Source organism: Osmia bicornis, chromosome 8, assembly GCF_907164935.1.
Source record: "Osmia bicornis bicornis chromosome 8, iOsmBic2.1, whole genome shotgun sequence".
Taxonomy (NCBI): Eukaryota; Metazoa; Arthropoda; class Insecta; order Hymenoptera; family Megachilidae; genus Osmia; species Osmia bicornis.
This window is the reverse complement of record NC_060223.1, coordinates 3,116,946-3,139,102: the sequence shown is the minus strand read 5'-3', so window position 1 is coordinate 3,139,102 and position 22,157 is coordinate 3,116,946. Positions and strand designations below refer to the sequence as shown.

The following is a 22,157-nucleotide window of genomic DNA, read 5'->3' as shown; positions in this document are numbered from 1 at the left end:
AGCATCATCAGGAGTCTAAAGACGTTCTGCGATACTGGTATGGGTCAGGAAGTAGGCTCTCTATATGGTGAGTACTCATGTTCATGTTCTGGATCATTGATTAGCCAATCAGTTTTTAATTGGACAGCTGATTAATTAAGTTTTCTATAACGTACAAACTGTCTTGTTCAAACCTGATTATTTTTCATTCTTCAATCTAAGCTTTCCTTTTTGAAACGTAACTTAAATAGAAACTGGCGTTTCATCATTTAATGTGCAGTGTTTGTATTTAAATATTTTTCAATGCAATCTTAACGTTTGCACGAAGTTATCAACTATTGACCTAAGAATTTGTTTTTGCATAATTTTAATATTCATCTATCGTCGATTTTGTTTGAGGTTTTAATTAACTCATACAAGGCTTATTTATTAATATTTTGTCATTATTATATTTATTTATTTTTCCCATATTTTTTAATATCTCTAGTATGGGATTTGTGCGCCTTTTTTTAAATTATATGGTTGGTAGAATTACGTAGACTATTATTTCTACATCATAAAGGAAGATCTATTTTTATCAGATATTTACTGGAAATAGTTATTAATTAGAAAACTAGAAAATGATTATAGAATATTTGAAAATAATTCTTATACATATTTGCAAAATGGATACATTGGGATAAATTTTGTTGTGTATGATTCCGAATTATGTAGTTATATTGCTTCTATTCACGCCAAATAGATCATATTTCAATTTCAATGTCAAGAGAACTTTATTCTAAATGAAATATTATTATAGTGTATAGATTAATCTATTTTAATAATATTTCTTTATTTGAAAAATTAATTTTGTACATAGGTGTAACTTGGTATAGGCTTATGTGAGCTTGATTCCACTAAAAATCTGAATCAGTCTATCTCCAAAAATGTGGACCTTCACCATTCCAAAATTTTTTAATTCAACAATTCCAGAATTTCACAATTTTAATATTTTAGAATTCTAAAATTACGAATCTTCAAAATTAAAAATTCCTTGTATTTTAGAACTCTAAGATTCTAAGATTCTAAAACTCTAAAATTCTAAACTTCGAAAATTTGTAAATATCAGAAACTTAAGATTTCGAAATTTTAAAATTTCTGAGGGACCTAGTCCACCTCAGAAAAAGGTGTTGATCCTTCTCCGAATTTCGATAGAGCGAATTTGATATTAGCAGTTGCCTACCTTGCCACCATTGTTGCACGCATATTGGACTTCGAGGTCAGTCAACTGCAACGCGATACAAGCTATGCCATTACATTTACATTTGCATGGTTCCCATAGAATTAATACAGGAACCTATCCTACCCCCTTTCATCTGGTATATAAATGTTCCCTACTTATCGCAGTATCTTTCCTGTATTCATTCGAATAGTAACTTTAAAAGCTTCTTCCTCAAGTTTATCTATTTAACGATTCGATTATCGAGAAGCGTGCGGTAGTGCACACCAAGGTCAGTAAACTGCAGCGGTATGCAGGCCGTGCATTCACGTGTCGACGACGGAATTAATGTGCCAGCTCTGTCGAAAGTTATTCACTTTCTAGCCACGTAATTCATGCTTTTGTGAAATTTATTAATACCTTCCACGGTATTCAGATTTTATCTACATCGATAAAATGAATAGCGAATAGTATTTCTTTGTTTTATCAGCCCATCGATTATAGTAAATTCTAACAATAAGCCAACATCATTAAATTCATTGACAGAAACACTTACCAAATGATTACTTGTGAATAAAATATAAATGTAATAAAATATCAGGCAATCAAATTTGACATTGATCATAAGAATAACAAAAATACAATTCGTTTAATAATCAGAAATTGTATCATAAATGTTAAAACTTTTTCTTGTGTTTTCTGTATAATATATTAAGTAGATATGATCAAACGAGGCTTCTCTAGAAAAAATGATGCCGTTTCGGATTTTCGCGTTTCCCCACTAGCATTTCTGGGGAAAATTTGAATTGATTTTTATTTATTATTCATAGTTAGATACTAAGTTGTATAATATTTAATAATTAGGAATTATATAATTTTGTTTATAAATTGCTTTTACTATCAATACATATTAAAGATTTTGAAAATTCCTGCTTCTCTTATATCGCCATTTCCCAATGAGCCCAGAGAGCGTGAATGGGAGGCCTAGGAGGAGGACTAAGAACCCCGGAATCTGAGGAAGCCTAGGAAAAGGTCGGAAACCCGAAAATCCGGTGAAGCGTACTGTACGCGTCTACTAAGTTGAGACTCCTAAGGAAGTACGAATGGGGTGAGAGAGCTTGGGACATCATCATTTTTCCTGGGAAAACCAGATTTGATCGTGAGTGTACCATTTAATTGGAATTATTGTACGTTGAGTTGACGACACAGGGGTGGAAAATCAAAAACGTTGCTTAAAAGTTTAAACGCAAATATACAATCAGTCTTTCTGGTAAAAAAATAAGATTCTATTAATTTATCATCATAACTATTTCAAATAGCCAACATGACTACATAAAGCAGAAGTGTTAAATGTCATTGTATTTTTTTTATATTATAATAATGTCAGCACGTGTATCAACAGTAAACCCGCTATGTATTGCTTTTATATTTAGTTCTTATGTTTTTATTAGAATATTTTTTAAAAGTAATATCTGTGGCTTGATGAAACAAGTGAGTAAGAAATCTTAGCACTTAACAATACGTTAAATTTGTGTTCAAATCAATTCTGATAAAGGAGTTTCTACTATTTCAAATTTCATTGTAATAGAAAAAGAAAGTTAAAGCTTATGCAATTTACATTGTTTACAAAAAAACGTAAATTTAAACTGCCATTATAATCATTATAAGACACTCTATAATTGAAATTATTTAGAACACTATTGTTCCATCACTTGGAACTTTTCTCTTAATACCTTGAGTGGGTAATGTAATTTTTAATGTAACTTAAAATTAAGAACAAATTTGTTTTTTGACTATCACAATTAAGAGTTTTTATAATCCTTGAACTATTTGGTGCTAAGGAATATCGTCTTGAAATTAATGACCTATAAATCCTGCATAGTATAAAAAAAAAATTTAGCTAAACCTAATTGGTTCTGTCTACTACGCTGCTCAGCATGTTTTATTTTTACTTTGCCTAAATGGATTCTTAACGGATTTGTATAACATCAAATGATCATTATGTTTCTATAAATAAATGTTTTAATATTTTTAAACATTTTTTAAGGTTTAATTGTTTATATTATATTAAATTTTGTGACTACTTTAATATTTCACATTATGTAAACTACTAGCCAATTACTCGTGCTTTGTGCAATCTTTCTAGGAATCTTTTTAATTAATTCTTGTTTTCCTCTTGTTTAAAGAATCTTTCAGAAAATTCCATTGTTCGAATATTACGTTCCTGATTCATACGACTTCTAATATACGGCTAACTTTTAGATCATCTGCTACCCCTGGCACGAGTGTAATATATTTCAAAAAAAGTATTTCTACCAAATTTCGTTCTTCTAGATCTAATCCATAGATTCCAAAAGTGATTTAGCCTACCGCCCCCATGTTTTATTCAACGCTCCCCTGGAAATCTACCTTCTTTAACACGTTCGCGACGGGATGTACCACCGGTGGTACATTCTTATCTGTCCCATGGAACGGGCTGAGCTACCAGTGATACACGAACTATTGTTGCATCATAGCATTTAAATAACTGATTACTGCAATTAACAAATTTATTTTAACACCGCCCTATGGTGGGGACACTAAATTCAGGCCCCGTCGCGAATGTGTTAAGCGAGTAAACAGAAAAATGCAGTGATTTTACGTCCTCCAATTACACCCAAGGCTACTACCTCTTTCCATGAATCGTTCCAGCGCCCACAAGGGTACCGTCCACTTTTGGAAGCATTGATTTAACCGTTCGCGAAAAATTCTATAATTACAATCCCCCTTTTTAACTCTCTTGAGGGGTCCAAAAATTTCCAAAAATTCCATCTTGGTAGATGCTTACGTCTTCAGGAGAAGCCTCTCCTCAAATTTCTACTTTCTATGTCCAAAGATTTTGAGTGGACATTGATTATAATTATCCTTAAGAGAATGAGTCATTTAGGATTTTATATATAGAAATTTCGATGTATCATCATCGACTTCAAACTTTGCGTAACATATTTCTAAAAACTTCATTTGCAATTCCTTCCTATTATGTATTAATACTACTATACCGCAAAGATTCCGTACGGACAATTTCCTGTTAGCTCTTCACTCTTCTGTATCCTTTTTTTACATTACCTTGGTGCTGTGACGCCTTTTCACACGATTTTGAACACACAAACACCTTGAATGAGTGCTGCCTTGTAGTTCATTATTCTTGCAACCTTGACACTTATCGCAAGCAAATAATGCTTACGAGAACGTGTTGCGTCTTTTAAAGATAGTGGGGTAATATCAGCGTTGTTTTTCCGTGTGAATGTTTATATGTACAGTTAATGTAAAAAGTATCCGTACTGTTATCAATTTGAACAAACACTTTATAAAACTTTGTTTATTACAAAAACATATATTGATAAAGAACTATATACATATTAGTAGAAGTTTCTGAAGCAAATTTGATTAAACACAAATTATTTATTTATATTTTATATGAAAATATTAATAAATTTTTAGAAATTAGCAAAAAAAATTCACGCGTAATAATTATTCGTACTTCTAGTTTTAAAACAAAAATTATAAATTTTTAGAAATATGAATAAGAAAAATCTATTCATTTACTACTTTAGTATCTAGTGATATCATTTTAAATTGTACAATTTCTTTAAGTCCTTGCGGCATATTTCGTAGCTATTTCTTGGAATATTTATTTCAAGGAAATTTACAAAATATCTAGCAAGAAATTTTGTATGCGTTACTCAAAAAGTTTGTGACTAAAAATGATATTATGAAGGTAAAAATCTCTATTTAATCACTATTGATAGTAGCTACAAATAGAAATTATCAATTTTGAAATATGAAAATTGGTTATGAAGAAAATTTTCGCACAGACCTGAATACAATTTAGAGAAAAAATATCTGAAATGCTATTTAAAATATTAGATGCTATAAAATTCAAATAAAATAGTATTACAAATAAGAAACAACATTTTAGCACATAAGATAATTTTACTTTATACTTTAAATTGGTAAAATAAAATTACTTTATTTGCTGAAATTTCATTTACATTATGTATATAGGGTTGTAGTCTTACATCACTTCCAAATTTCAATTTATATTTATTTATTATTCATATTTCTCAGTTATGGATTAAATTTTGTAATATTTAATACTATTTTGTTTCTAAATCACTTTAATATTAATATCGTCAAAATTAGGATTTTGAGAATTAGTACTTCCTCTATGTACACTATGTTCGCTATTTTCCCCGGGGAAACCTGATTTATGCCACCACCAGTACGATACAAGGAATAGAACTTGTCTATTGTAAATAGGTATAATCTACAAAATGTGCTATGTAACTTGATCAACTTATATTTCTAAAATAGTAAAAGTTTGGGAAAGGTTTAATTATGCAAAATAAAATGGTATCGAATCAAGCATCATCTAATGCATGTGTCAGATCTGAAAGTGAAGGCGTTTCAAAGATTTTAAAGTCCTTCACTTATACATATACATCAAACTGTGCATTTTTTCTTAAATCCATTTGATAAATTGGACCATTACAAATTAAATTATTATTTCAAAATAGAGATTTTTATACATATATCAAAAGTTTTTTCTTTTCTCAGAAATGAAGAAGTTTTTAAATTAAAGCATAGATATTGTTAATATGTAATTATCTTAAATTTTGCAAAAAATTCGTTTCTTTAAATTCAAATTTCCAACCTAGAACACAGAGTGTTAGTTGCATGAACTACGAGATAAAATATATGATTAATAGAATATATCTTTGATTTAATTAACACGATGCTGGCCTTTAATAAGGTTCAGTTGTACTATGTTTAGTATTAAGTTATTTTTAAGCGCTAATTACTGCACTATTTTTAGAGCGAATTAATTGGCACTACTCCCCTGAAATTGAGCTTTATCCAATTTAAAATTAGTTGATCGTAAAATAACCGTACGAGTACAAAAACCTTGACGACTTGTACCTGTGATCATAATAAAAGAAAAAAGAAAGGTTACGCGAACACTTCAGTGAGACCTAAAGATGAAAACAAAGCAAGGTAAAATCTATTCTTACGAACAATAAGATAATTAACGGACAAACTATATTATTTTCATGTCTTGTCTCAATCATTGTACAATGTTGCATCACCTATGTGGTTGGTTATTAGCAGTAATGATAATGACATTATTCGTTGATGGTATTATAATAGTGACAGTTTTAACTTCCTTGCAGTGATTTATTAACACGTTGACCATTGGCGTATTCACTGAGGTAGTGACTAGACCCCCGTAATAATGACTAGGCTAGACCCCCCCTGATAGAGAACGGGTCGCTCCCAGCTTTAAAATTCTAAAATTCTAAAAAGCTAAGGTTCTGCAATTTTTATCATAAAAGTTTGCGAAATACAAGATATTAAACACTTAACACTGTTAACGAAGCTATGGGATCTGATCCACCCCAGACAAAAATCTTAGTTACGCCCATGACGGTGACTGCCGCAATACTTCAAAATAGCTATGTTAGTTACAATGACATTAGGTAATAGATAATTATTTTACAATCCAATATTTTAAAACTCTTTTTCATAAAAGTTTATCCTAGACATTCATAGAAAGTAATTATAGATTCAGGGTGTTAACAATAATTTTGTTCTACATTCTGACAGTGGGATTAGTGTAGTCATAAGTCAGGACCGAATTAAGGGGAGATCTAAATGTGCATCCATATTATATGTATTGTATATCTAATTAAAAAGGAGGAGGTAACAACTTTTTTTCCTTGATTCTTCCTGTATAATTTCTGTACATAACCCTTATTACTCAGTACCTCATTACATTTCTTTTAAACAAATATCATGCAACGTCCAATTATTAATTGGGAAGGTACGCAGTGGCGGCTCGCGTATAGGCACTATTTCTACTTGATGTTATCAATAACATTTAATATAATGAGTCCTTTTTTCTTTAATTCTTTCTTTATACTTGTACAATATATAATCCTTAAGCTTAATGTCAGTAGCCATCCCCCAGTTTATAAAAAAGATACAAAAATCTTTGTATGGAACTATGCGCTTCACAGTTCCAGAGGCGCGGCGTGGTGTTTGGCTGTGTGCGCATGCGCACATAGGAAGCTGCGCACGTGGCTGCGCGGGAGAGAGAGCACTGTCGCTCCCGCAGTGCCGGTTTTTTAAAACAAAGGCTAAAAATTTTCTGGAGCAGCCACTGAAGGTACGAATATTTGTATTTTGTATGTATTATACTTGTAGGATTCACTGTACGCACTTAGGCATTCAGTGCAAAATGTAGCCAAGATTTCAAGCGTACCGCTTTGCCAATTACGAAGCCTGCTTCTGACAATGAGCCAACGGCATATTGAGTTTCCCACGACATTCAGCACCGTAATTTCTCTCGCCATTGTCTAACTATGTACTTAGGATCGTGGTACGTAAGTCTCGTCGACGACATCGTTGATGAAAAGAAACAAAAACGGAACTTAACGGTGCCGATAAAAAAATTCGCTGTCTTTATTTTACGACCTGAACATTTCACACTTTCACCTGTACCAAATTCAATACAGAAAACTTGTAGGATAAACGTTCCATTTATTCGCACGTGTCGGGGAACGATACAGCTCGTCTAATGGAGGTATATAGCGTATTGTCATTCCGTCATCGTCGCAACCCTTACATTCGAGCTACCAGTTAACGCTTTTTCAGGTAACAATGATCGACCACGCGAAGGCGTCTTCTAATGAAAGGTACTACATTGTAACCCATAAGTTCCCAGAAATCGAAAATATTTTACAGAGTGTTTCGCCTAACGATCAATAAAACTACCTCAGTCACTTTTCATGATAGGTACGGAAAAAATATTCAACTCGATGAAGTGAACATATTCGATAGGTTGAAGTGTAATTTGTTAAGATTTTAGCAAATATTTGTTTATCACATCTCACAAAAGTAACAAAATGTAATAGCGCTAAGACCTGATGTCCGAATCTCGCGTTCGAGACGTTTGAGTATTGACAACGATGATTTCGATTGATGCAATAAATCTATTGCCAAAAAGGAAAACTGACCACCGGGAGGTGGACGAATATAATCAAATACTTATACAGGACCAGGAAATTAAAGCTCCAAAACGCCTGTCCATTGGATCGAACTCCCGGACAAGCAGAGCCAACGACATTGCGCAATTAAAGTTAAGTTGATTCTTCTTTTGGTTCCCTTTTATAATATGTTTAACCGACTTCGAAAAAAAGAGGGAGGTTATTCAATTTGATCAGTTTTTTTTTTTGTTCCCCGATTACTCCGAGACGGATAGACCATCAGAACGACACCTTTTGCATTTTGTAGGATGTCTCCCGATTGGTCCTGTTGGTTCCTGCACTATCGATGTGTATTATCGACCGATGATTTTTATGGCATAATGATACACCGCATGCAGCGCCGTTTAGAACAAAGGAAGACGGCTAGGTTTCGGCACGCGCACGCGCCCCTTTAGGCTTGATGCGAACGATTAAAATCCAATTGTAATAACGCAATTTTGGGTACAATAAAGGTATGTTAAGGTTAAGATAGTGGAAATTATTTGGCATCCTGCCTTTTATTGTAATTTGTATAATTATTTCTTATTGCATATACATTCTTGTATCCTTGCACGATTGATTTCGTATCGTAGATCGACTTCTCTAGATGAGTTTTATTCGATAGAGTCCCATGGTCGTTTCTAATTTTATAAAAATTCTAATATTATAAACTAAATGACTACATAATATGAATAAACTAAGTGCGATTTTACACAAGGCAAGATTGTCCAACTACTTCAATCTATTTTCTTTCTCTTCTTCTTTTTTCATCTCAACCTCCAACAATTATTATTAATAGCCCTTATTTATAAGTATTTTTCAATCGTTCTGATATATGTATCACGCTGAATAATGTGAATTTCATACATTGCACCCAATGCGACGCGACATAAGGTTAAGGAAAAGTTGAATATGGTAAATCAGTTCGAAACTGTGGGAATTGCTTTCACCGGCCACGTTGGCGAAATAAATTTTGCAGAAGTAAACATGCAGCTGTAAGGAAATCGCGTAACACGTTGTGCTTTCTGTCAATCGTATCCTATTGCGGCAAGCACAGGGAAAAGAAAAAGTCACCTATATCACTGTCCTTTCGTGCAGATATCGATGTCGTCTTATCGTGTTTCATAGAATTGTAATAGATAGAGTGTGAACAAAAGCATGATTTCACAATAAAATAATATATAAAATAAACTGTACTTTCAAATAGCTGTTTAACAAAAGGTCAAACGTTTCCTGTATATAAAATTTTATACGAACATTAAAAAGCAGACTTTAATTTTATTTATTTCAGTCTTTTTTTGGAAACGAATTTATAAATGCATTTTATTGTACTTTTAATGTATGAAACCAGTTCGTTTAATGCATACACAGGGAATTTGTAAAAAGTCTTACGTAGAACAAGAATAATGTTCCTTTCTCCATTATTTTTTTTTATTCGACTTTATGTATTGAAACTCTTCTTGTGGTATTTAACATACTCGTTTTGTTTTTGCTTTAAATACGTTCTTTATTCATTACTATAAATAAAGGACATTACATATTATCGATATTTCTTTAAATACCTCATGAATAAAAAAGATTTTCTTAACCTCCTTTCACAGTATAGTATACTACGAAGACAACTCATATTACAGCAGCTTTGAACAAAATACAAAAGCATCTCGTCAATATACTTGTTTAATAAAGATGTTCATAACTCGCTGTTAGAAACAAAGAAAACGGAAAACCATATCGGAAAATTATTTTTACGCCAGAGTGAGGTAGGAACCTAAAACCTAATTTTTCAACATAGAATATGTTATTACGCTCGACCCCCTCGATTTTGGCTTTCGTTAAAACGTTCCATGGTGATGTAATGAAAACGTGTGACGCTTGCGTAACAATACAACAATTTATGGAACGGAGATGTCTTTTCGGTTCTTATTACAGTAAGAAACGATTCAAGTCGAGCCTTTGAATTTTGCCGAATCTAGAAATCGCAAAAGAGCGAAAGAGAAAGAGGTTCTAGAATTAAAGAAACCCAGAAAAATATGTCCGCGAGACAATATTATTTCAACAATAAAACTTTTTTATTTTTGCTAAGTAAAACGTTTATGAATGTAATTGTGAGATTCTTCTGATTAAAATAAGACCAAATACAATATCATTTGTATTTTATTTACTTATTTACTTAAAACATAATGCGAATAAATAATTAAGTAAATATAATTCAAAATACATCGTGTTTGGCCTTTTTTAATCGGAAAAATCTTACAAATACACCAGTATTTGAAGTTTTATTAAAAAAATGAAAAACAAAAGGATTGAAAAAATTTTATTCGCTCGTGGAACTTGGCAGCTTTTTAAGCAACAGAAGAATAACATATTCTTTGTTTACAATTATAATCAGCAATAAAACTATACCGATTTTGGGGTTTATTTTTCGAGTCACCAAAAATCCTTCTCGCAACTATTGTTTTTACGTAATATGAAGATATCTGCATTTCAACTAAATCCGATTTGACAGATTTTCAGAAACTTAACCCTCATATGTCGTAAGATATGTATGTGTTTCATGTAACATATGCTCAATTTTGTAACTACCTGCAGCCTAGTGGTAAACTGACAATTTTTCCACTTTCTAACAGCTGGATCAAGCCGGAAGTATCATCGGTTGTTTGCTGTACGTGATGCAATATGATTGTGTAGCGTTTCATCGGAAAAAATGTACCTTATTATTAGTTTGACATTATTGGCGCGATTAGAATTTTTTGGAGGGTAGAGTGGGTCCTATAGAAATTTTGTAATTCAGAAATTTTTGAATTCTGGTAATCTAAAATTTCATTTTTCACCTCTAGAATTTTTAAGTTTTAAAATTGTGAAGTTTTCGGATCTTGAAGTTTTAAAATGAGGATATCAGGATTACCCTGGCTCATTCATTGTTACACCAATAAACCCTAATTCGTGTTTTGTGACAGTTTAATTGAAAAGAATGATTCTTTTCTAGAATCACCACACTTCACATTTTATTAAGTAATTTGAGCATAAATAGTTACATAATATGCTAGGTGTAGTCAGAAAAACAAAAAAAAATTTGCATTCTTGTTAGATGGTACTTGCTATTCAATGATTCGCTAATTGAAATGATTCTTTTCCATACGATTGAAGAAATATATCGTTATCGTAAGGAGATGTTGCGTATTACATGAGTAGCAAACTCAACAACGAGTCATAAACAATGCAAAAAAGTAAATTACATCGTTGAATTATTTGATATGTATTCATGTTGTTTTATAAATCATTTTAAACATCATCGATACCATTAAAATGACTAAATTGTCTGTATTCTCACCTGTATTGATCTTAAATTATATTTATAAAGGTTTACACGTTTACAGAGGTGCGACTGTATTAACCCTTAGCTGGCACTGTGGGGTATGAGACGACCCCAGCTAATTCAGCTTTTTTTCCTTTTTGGCTTATATTCGTCCATTCAACTCTCCAAATAAATACCTTTTTTGAAATCACGACCTTGTACCTTTGTCAAATAATATTGCAGGGCAAACATCGAAAAGACACATATTTTAATAATTTAATGATTTGAAAAGTTTAAAACAAGTGGATTTATTTTTGCAGCAACAAAAATTTTGCAAAATCTAGTGGAATATTTCCAAAGTTTGGAATATTTTGATATTGTAAAGGCTAAGAACCTTAGAACTTTCCTTGAAAATTGGCCCCAAGGCTGTAGCCTCCATTACACCCTCCTTGATCCGGAACTATAAATACTAATATTATGAGTTTATGGAGTCCCAAGTATGGCTTTATAATTAATGAATTTTACGAATAAGTTTTTAAGGTATGTTTGAACATCTTAAAAGAAAAATAATTATATTGCATCTTCTTTAACTGTTTCATATTTTTTACGCTTTCACATATTCAAATTAATATGCTTTTTCAACAGAAGATTTTTCAATTAGTCAACATAATTTGAAATTTAAAAATCAATTTATTACCAAACACTAGAAATTTTCGTTTAAAAATGCGTTTGTAACAAACATATGCACGTATATTTTAGCATTAAATAAAAATATGATCGCTGATAGTGTTGACGACTTGACGATAATGCTTAACTTTTCATTTTATTGTTCTTTATCTTATTTTTATCGTTCATATCAAACATTGATAATAATTTGTCGATTGATAATTTTTAATTATAAATTATACAAGATCTCAAAATTATCTTTTAAAATATCAATAGATATTATAAATGTAAAGTTAAAAAATATTGTTTTGAACATAATGCATGTAAAGTTGAAAAATATTATTTTGAACATAATGCATTAGTTTTAAGTACTCGGTGGAACTGTTTTCACCTATATTGTAAACAATAAAATTTGCACTTTTTTTTATATAAAGTTTCTCGAGAATTAAAAGTAGAAATTTTCTAATTTAGTGTATAAAAATTTACAAAAAAAATTTGTTGAAAATAAGTAATCTAGATACGTGTTAAACAGGGTCATTTAAACATTTCAAAGATTTAATATATAATATAAACTGTTACAAAACTAGACGTTGAATTTTGAATTAGTTCAGTTATATGTAGAAGCCCTTTTCTCGGGAAACCCTAATTCGAAATTATTTGTCTGTTTGATCGAACGTTCGAAGGTTAAACTGTAGTATGCATAGGACTTCATACGTACAGTCAGGCACAAAAATATCCAGACACCACTGTGACTATCAATATTATGCTTTGTATTTTAAGCAAATATACCATCAACAGGAAAAATATTATACTACGTTGCCGTACAATACACCTATACCTCGCTGTACGCCCGCTCTTTATACGGCATTTCACTATAACGGCCTTTTTTAATTATGGCACTAATTCGATTTACGGCCCACAATGTTTCGTTATACGGCAAAAAAAATGCTGTAAGCATTTTTAGAGGAAATAAAAAAGATAAAATGCTTTACGAACTAAAAACTGTATTATTTTATAAAAATTGGAACAGATCCAATTGAATTTGTATGAGATTGTATCAAAATAATTGATTCGTTATACGGATTTTCGCTTTACGGCCAACTTTTCCGGAACGTATCTAGGCCGTAAACCGAGGTATGGGTGTATTTACTATTAACCAAGAAATATAAAACTATAGCAAGTGTTACGTACAATTGACACAGTATAAAAATCCGCTAGGTTCAGCATTGACTTACACCAGCATTAGCACATATAGGTTAAAAAGATATAACCCCCCCCCACCAAATCTAGTAAATAGATGCACCAATCAAAGTTAATACTATTATAAACTATATCAGCGATCACATATAAGTAATACAATGGTCTAATGCAATTGCTATAGGTAACTTTACACGCCACAATACAATGTCAGTAATTAAATTACAATCGCCATACAATATCAGTAAATAAATTCAGTTACAATTAGGTTTATAAATACTTTAAGTCAATAAAAAAAGAAAAAAGAAAATGTCGTACTTTCTGTACCTAATAAAAGTAGAGGAACCGTTTATTTAGTATGTATACTTGCTTAAATAATAAGAGAAAAACAAAATACATAATAACTAATTTTGAGATCATAAAAATATTCGAGCAGGAGGTATACTCTACGACAGAGGTTCTTAAACTTATGTAGTCCGAGGACCCCCTCTTGAACAACATTTTTTTTGCGGACCCCATCCCAACCCTAGGCATTTTACGTCGTTCTTGAAATTTAATTTCTGGCTCAATAATCTCATAGGCACTACATTATAATAAATATTAGAAAAAATGTATCGCTGGTTATTTTAATAAATGGTCTTGCACATTTATAGAGATGAACATTTTTATTAGGATATGGAATAAAAAACATAAAATGAATAAAAATAGTAGCAAAAAGAATTTAAAAAGTTACAAATCATAATACATTAAACTCATATAAACATATGCTGGTCAACCATTTTTTATAATTTCACGGACCCCCGGCAATGGCTACGCGGACCCCCAGGGGTCCGAGGACTACAATTTAAGAACCTATGCTCTACGAGTTTCCAATTTCCAATATTTATAAATATAATGATCATGACCAGAGAACCATCAGTCTTATTTAAAATTCATGTAAAATAGGATGTAAAAGTACAGCTACAACTTTGGATAGGCGACAATTAATGATTGCCAGATATTGTAAAGTTGTATAAAAATGGAGATTGGGATATAATTATCGGTTATAGATGCGGTATTATCAGAAAAATTAAAAGTTTATGAATGTATGTTCCCCAATTAATCTTAAGTGAATAATGGAGAATCTATCCAGGGAAACTGCAAAGAATTTTACAGGCAAAGGGTTATAATATGTACACTCGCGATCAAATCAAGCGTCTTCGGGGAAAATGGTGCTTTCCGCCTTTTCCCGTAGGCAGCGTCGGATTAAATGGAGGTCTGAGATAAGCTACAGCCCCGGACCTCACTTTGCAGGGAACCCTGTTATAATCCTACCATTTATTATGTTAAAAAATTTTGAATTAAATCTTATTTTACTCTTGCTCTTTTTCCTTATGATTGAGTGTTACTTAATTTTATTTAAAATAAATTTAAATTTTAGAACCAAGTTTATCAACCAAGAGGGCTCTCGAAAAGGTTTGATAGCTCCGGGACCCCAGAAATCTTAATCCGGTCCTATCCATAGATATCCTTATGGCAAATAACAATGTAGCAAAAGGGACCCCATATAGCATACATACATATATTGTAAGTCTGTGGGCCCCCACCCCTTGCGTATAAATAAATGTTTATACTAGAAAATTTATTTATTTACTTTGTTGTATTTTTCAGTTATATATTAAATTTCATAATGTTTAATAATTAAAAATCATATTATATCATTTCTAAATCACTTTTAATATTAATATCGTCGAAATAAACATACTGAGAATTCCTACTTTCCCTAGGGAAACCTGACCTGATTGTTCAATAATTCAACAAAAACGAAGTTTCAAACAACATTTTGGGAAAGAAATATGCTATTCAGAATCATCCCTTCAAGCGGCTAACACTCATTCTGGGACACCCTGTATAGAGTGGACCAGTTAAATGGGGTTACCTTAATATCTGCATTATTTGTTGCCGCATAAAACAAAAATTGGTTTCAAAGAACACATAGTATATGACAAATGGCTTTTTTGATCATTTTTTTCACACGAGATCTCAGTCACTGATATTTTTTGTTGATAACTCTATATTTATTTTTGGGTATTCTTGCAAAGTGAGAAGAAACAAATTCAGTGACCTATAGAACCATGTCATTTCAATTATTTAGTATGTATAAGTGCAATAAATAAAGAAAAAAGATTTCGGTATGTAAAGAAATACATGTTAAAGAAATCTGATCGTGAATGATGGGATAATATTATTTCAGCCAATGACAGCAAATGTGACATTTATGATAGTGATGGAAGAGTAAAAGTCTAGAGAAAGCAGAAAAGATCTTTTAAAACATTTGCGACCAATCATAGAACTCAACGGGTGAATCAGTATTTATTGATGACATTCTCGATAAAAATTAATATGTAACTAACTTAAAAAATTATTTAGCGAAACAAGTGAAGGAGGTCGGTGAAAGATGTATGAGAATAATAATCTGAAGCACCAAGTATGCATCATGCAAGAATTTTTATGATATCATTGCACAAACGTCTTGCAACCACCTCCGTTATTTCCTTGCTTGAAGCTGATCAGGAACTTACTAACTATATCTTTCAAACTACATATAAAGAAATTCATAAAGTTGTTACTTTGAAAATAAAATTTAAAAAAATGTCTCAGAGAAAAATGGCCATGTAAAAAATTAGTTATTTAAAAATAATTATTTCTAACAATCTAACACGCTTTAACATATTTAAGAATTATTATTTTATAAATTTTAATTAAATATAAGGTGTCTGTGGTCTCATTTTATTATTATTATAGGCTGTATTTTTGTTAACTGTGGACAGTAATGCATAATACACTTTCTTTGTTTACTGCATATATTTTTTAAATACACAGTATAATATTCGAAACTATATTGGTGTCGACATATTTTTGCAACAAACTGTACATATTCCATGTTGATATCGTCCAGTAGTTATCGCGAAAGTCAGATCAGGCTGCTTTCTGCTTTCTTTCGCAATTGTCACTCGCTGAAGCTAAATTCGAAATTATGATTTCATAACTTGAAAGCATTCCCAGAACTATGTGCAATAATCGTGAACTAGGTAGGACCCAGGGTGAGCCTGGCCTAAAAATATTTTGACTAAGCCCTTCATCATTTTAAAATTCTAAAATTCTATAAGATGTATAAGAAGCTTACATGATTCTGAAGTCGATCTCATTGAGTACATAAGTATACAAAATTTTATACATGAAAAAATAAAAGATAGAAAAGCAGTATATATTAATATTAACGTAAGTAATACACCGCAATTGTTTTATCAGTGAAAGTTTAGAAGGCTTTTGAGGTTTACTATTAGTAAAAAGAATGTACATTTTAGGTGATATAGTACGCCGATTTACATGTGCAATTCATATAGTTGTTGCAGCTATAGTTAATTTAGTAACAGGATCGACCATGGAGGGAAGGCCTTTAAAGAGGCTCCAGTGAAAGGAGAAAATAGAATAAAGAAGAAGAAAAGTGAGGACAAAAATTTTTAATTCGTTATAATCAATATAAGTTTATAAATCGATTTGAATGTGACGCATATCACAATTGTAATAACCATATCTTGATATGCGAGGACTGTCAAAAAAAAAAATTAGGAATATTTGAAGTTTTACTTGCTCTGTTTTGTATACTGTAGTCTAGATATTACATTGATATTGTACTGATAGTAATAATTATAAATGCAATATGAATGTGAAGCTAGAGTATGGAATTCTAAATTTGAAAATTTTAGAAGTAAAATATTTTTCGTGAAAAGATGTTATGCTTTTTTACCGTTAAAAAATTATTTTGGCCCCCAAAGTATTTCTTGCACCCAGACCTCTTTATAGAGAACACTGGATCTACAGTATAGTAATATGCTTCATCAAAGAGAGGAAAATTGTTTAGCAGCTTAAATATTATATACACTGAGTGTTTTAAGAAAAAGTCTTATAAATGTAAATTTTTCAAATAGGAGTTTTACCTTTATAAGCGACAATTCGCATTTTATGGTAATGTTTCAAGTTACGTAACTTAAGCATTATAGTACGGATTCTAAATTGACTATTTATATCATAAGTGAATAAGTACACAGCATTATTGATTTTATTATGAATTCAAGATTTCTATAAGTAATTTGATTGATTCATCGAAAATGTTTAAGGAAGGATAAAGAAGATCAGAAAATGCTACTAGATCTTTCATATGCGCTGTTTCCAGACTTCTACCATTTAAGGTGTATGAATGATTTAATGACGTGGAAAAAAACAAAAATTATGCGAGAAAAGAAATTGGGTCAATCGAGACCTAAACTTAAAAAAAAAAGAATGTGTGTATAAGGACTTACACCAATATTCATATGTTGGTAGAATAATTTTTAAAGGTGTAGTGTAAAATTAATATTATAGAAAATTAAAATAATATGAAATACAAAATTAAATTAAAATATAATCTCTTCACGGTCCATCGACCGAGGGTAAACCTATTTCTTTACAAATCTGACAAAGTTTATTGTTGGAAAGAATTTTTCAATGAATGAAGAGATAATAGCAACAGTAGACGCTTATTTTGCAGAGCTTGCAGAATCATATTTCAGAAGTGGTGTAATGACTTTATAGTAGGGACAAAATGGACAAAATGTGTTGATATTAAGGCCTGAGTTCAAACTATAAATTCGTTCACGTTCCTTCTAGATTCAATCAGATATCATTCCATTGTTTTGGCTGTACATGTTTACACCATGAGTAACGCTTCAATCCAGTACGAACAATTTAAACCAGACCTACAAATAATCGAACGGTCTATTATTTAAACTGAAGATAAAAATAATTCTTTTACTCATTTCTTTTATTCATAAATTTAGAAACTTATAAACCGTTTTCATAATATTTTCCGAGAACGTTTTGAATAACCCACATAAAATGAAGAATAAAATAACAATTTGTTATCTGAATTAATAATTCTTCTTAAAAAGGAAACAGGGGAAATGGGTACCAAATTAGCGATAAACACACTTAATATAAAAAAGTTGATATTAAGTGATCTTTTTAGCGCTCAGGCAGCGGACCATGGAGAGAGTCCCAATTTTAGTTCAATTTTGTATTTCATATTATTCTCATTTTATAAATTTTACACTGTTCCTTAAAAAATGATTCTTCAAATATATGAAACTCTTTCGTTTAATAATTGTATATTTAATTTTAGATTAATATCCTTGTATATAGGTACATGACCGACCCTGAGATTTCAGGGGTCCGATGCGAGCTCCGAAAAAGGGCCCCTTCACATATATGACATAGAAAAAGTACCTCAAATAAAATTTATCAAATTAACATTGAAGCTTGTATAACTAATTTAGATTTGCATTTACATCGATTAATATTCAAGTAAACATTACTCGTTTTGCATTCTTAGATACAAAATCGTCTTATGAGGGCCCTGGCCCTGGCCCTAGTCTGCCTAGGCCCAGGGCCGGCCCTGTGTATATATTTTGTAAGTTTTGGTCTCAATTGACTCAGATTCCGCTGTTCAAGAGTTAAACCCTAATTTGTTTTTTCATTGTTGACAATTCAAAAAACTTATATTCATCTAAATTTACAATCAATTATTGTGTTTCTGTACCTTGATATCTATATGAAAATTCTTTTTATTTTGGGCTCCTTACGATTCTATGTAAATTGTATACAATATAATGGTCCATACTAAAAATCATTTACACTGGAATGTGTAGGTATTAGTCTTATTTTCTTACTACTGCGTAATAAAATTTAAGAATAGAAAATACAGTACAAAAAGTACAAACTAATAATCAAAGCACATCATTATAAATATACAGAGTAATAAACAAAAGAGCTGAGAACTTTTAAGGTAAATTGTACTCGTCAAATGAAAAGAAAATGATGCAAGTAATTTTCAAACCTTTAAATAGTTTTTCATTTCGATTAAAGCGAGTGATTTGCTCGCTTCTGGCGTTATCGCGCTATATAAAAACAATGAATTATCTGTTCTCTTCCCACTTTATACACGTATCATAACACAGAAGATCTTCTGTAATCAGGAAAAGAATAAGTGGTAAGATAATTCGTTATTTCTATGCAACACGGTATCTTCCGAAGCGACCAAGCTACTCGTTTTAACTGAAAAGGAAAACTGTTTGTAACCTTGAAGGTATTAAATTTTCAGCCTACGTTTGTTAGAACTTTTGTTTTCGAATTTTAAAAATTTAAATACAATCGAATTTCGCAACGAAAATTGTTCACGTACTTTTATTTTAAAGATTTGTGCATTAATTATATAAAGATTTTAATTTAATACCTAAGCAGAACTTCCTTCGTTGTTGTTTATTACTCTTGTACTTAATCATTTTGTTTCACCATTTCTCGGTTCAAAATTTCTATTTAAATATGGTTATAATATTTAAATATAATATCTATCTGGAAACTACAAAATGTAAAAGCAAGATACAATATACATAACTTAAAATCGATAAGTTATTGTTTAACTTACGAACGACGGACTATGGACCATTAAATTTTAATTCAATTTTGCATTTCATATTATTTTCATTTTCTAAATTTTAAATTATTCCTTTCAAAATTATTTCTTCATTATACGAAACTTTTTCGTTTAAAAATTATACATTAAACTTTAAGTTTACACTTTGATACATACTAATTTTCAAGTTAAAATAAGGGATGAAATATAATTGAATATATCCGTTCTTTATCTCAACAATAACCAACATACATTTCAGCAAAAATACCTCGATAAAATTTATAAATTAAAAAAATAAACTTGAAACCAGTCATTCTGATTGGTTTGCTATTTTTGGTGTTAATATCCTTGTATATGTTTTGGGAGATTAGGTCTCAATTGACCCAAACTCTGCTATTTAAAGATTAAATGTTGGATGTCTTTTTTTTTATTACATTAAACCGAATTCAAAAAGTATCTCACTGTGTGACAGCAATATGTGATTTCGAAAAAAGGACGCGACGCAAGGAAGAAAAAAAGATGAATAAAAGGAAACCATGCTTGGCAGTACCTGTGCGCAAAATGATCGTGCGGTATGCACGATCGCCTCGGGTGGACCTCTTCCACGGGAACGTTAGTCACCAACGTAAATAACGACACGATAGCCGAGCGGAGGCTGGTGGTGTTACACACAAACTCACGGATATTTCCTCCAGTATTTGCATACAATCCGGCTCCAAGCGAATTCACAAGGTTTAGGAATCCGTGGAAAATTCTGTTGTCGCTTTTTCCCTTTCTTCCCTTCGCAAAACGGAACAATTTCCGCTTCGTGGGCGTCGTCAAATGTCCTGTCCAACTTGGTCGTCGAATGATCACTGAACTCGAACGGGATTGATTCGAAACGATTCACGGGGAAAAGACTCGCGTAAAAACTCCGAAAACGACGAAAATACGATAACGAAGCGAAGTACGAAAGCAGCGGCGAGCAAAAGGAACCGCACGCTCAAGAACCCAGCCAAGCACTGGTGAGGCCAACAGGTGAGCCGTGCCAACAGTTTACGGCCAGTGACGTATCACCCGCGTGTTCTATTCAGGGCAACAGGTGTGAGCCGGCCCAGTGACGTAGCCTGCGATTGGGAACCGACCGTTCGCTACTTACAAGCCGGATTCGTCAAATTTTTATTTGAATAAAAATGAATATCTATAATAACTCTTCTGATTAGTGGGTGATTAAGGCAAATCGCTGACATATGAACTCATTTCGTACTTGATTTTAATTTTATCTACAAAAGTTTATGTTAATTTTTTCGATATTTTATATATATATATATATATATATATATATATTAATATAAACAAATCTTTTTTTGTAAAAAATAAATATTGTTTAACACTAGAATTACTCAAGTTTTTTATTTTAAAGTAAAATTTGTTAAAGCGTTTTTGTTGAAATATACGTTGATTTTTGTTCAGATAAAGAATTATTGCATATGCTGGTTTATTTTTCATTCTATATCTATTTTATTTTCAATTTAAAAATCAGCGTTTTTTGAACGCCGATAGTTTTAGTATGAAAGAAACGTTTTCTCGTCCTTTGTCTTTCCTGGAGTAGTGCATCTATTTGTGTGCTCCCTGTTAAAACACCTGTCTACAATTGTGTGGCCTTGTTTAACATATTCCTCCTTAAAAGTAAATAGTCTTACAAAACATTTTTTTAAACTCACTAATTTTTTATACAATTTAATATTATAGATGAAAAATACCTAATACGAAAACAGAATATGGAACACATTACACGTAATTTTCATTAGATAATAATATTTTATTAAGAAAAATATGCAGTGCAGCATTATATAAAATTAATTTAATAATCCGGTGATTCACACTTGACCTTGCACAGAAAAAAGGAGGTTAGTATGTAGCTTACATGAAAATAAATGAGAACAAGTGTTAAACCTTATTCGGATATTAGTGGATACGTTAAAGAAAAAATATGAAACAATTCTTTTCACGATTTTATTTTATTTTGCTAATTCTGTTGTTATTGGAATTTCAAATTATTAAACTTGAGAGCAATGAATTATGTATTTGAAATTAAGCATTATTTTATTTTCTCAAATAAGATAACATTTGATACACACAATTATATGATCTTGAAAATAAAATCTTATTTTAGGTAGATGTTTCGTTCACTAAATTCTGTCCGCAATACAAATAAAAAATATTCAATTCTAAATTTAAAAATAATTTTATTTTCAAATAGTATAGAATATTGCATTTTGCATTTTG

At 31.1% G+C, this 22,157-nt stretch overlaps 1 protein-coding gene across 1 annotated transcript in view; it reads right to left on the bottom strand.

The window, feature by feature from the left end:
• LOC114875761 (echinoderm microtubule-associated protein-like 2) overlaps window positions 1–20,892 on the bottom strand; it is a 113,225-nt gene extending 92,333 nt beyond the window's left edge. The window contains exon 1 of the mRNA XM_046286640.1: window positions 20,440–20,892. The gene's annotated coding sequence lies outside the window, so the exon portion shown is untranslated. The remainder of the gene's footprint in view (window positions 1–20,439) is intronic.
• Between the last annotated feature and the right edge of the window lie 1,265 nt (window positions 20,893–22,157).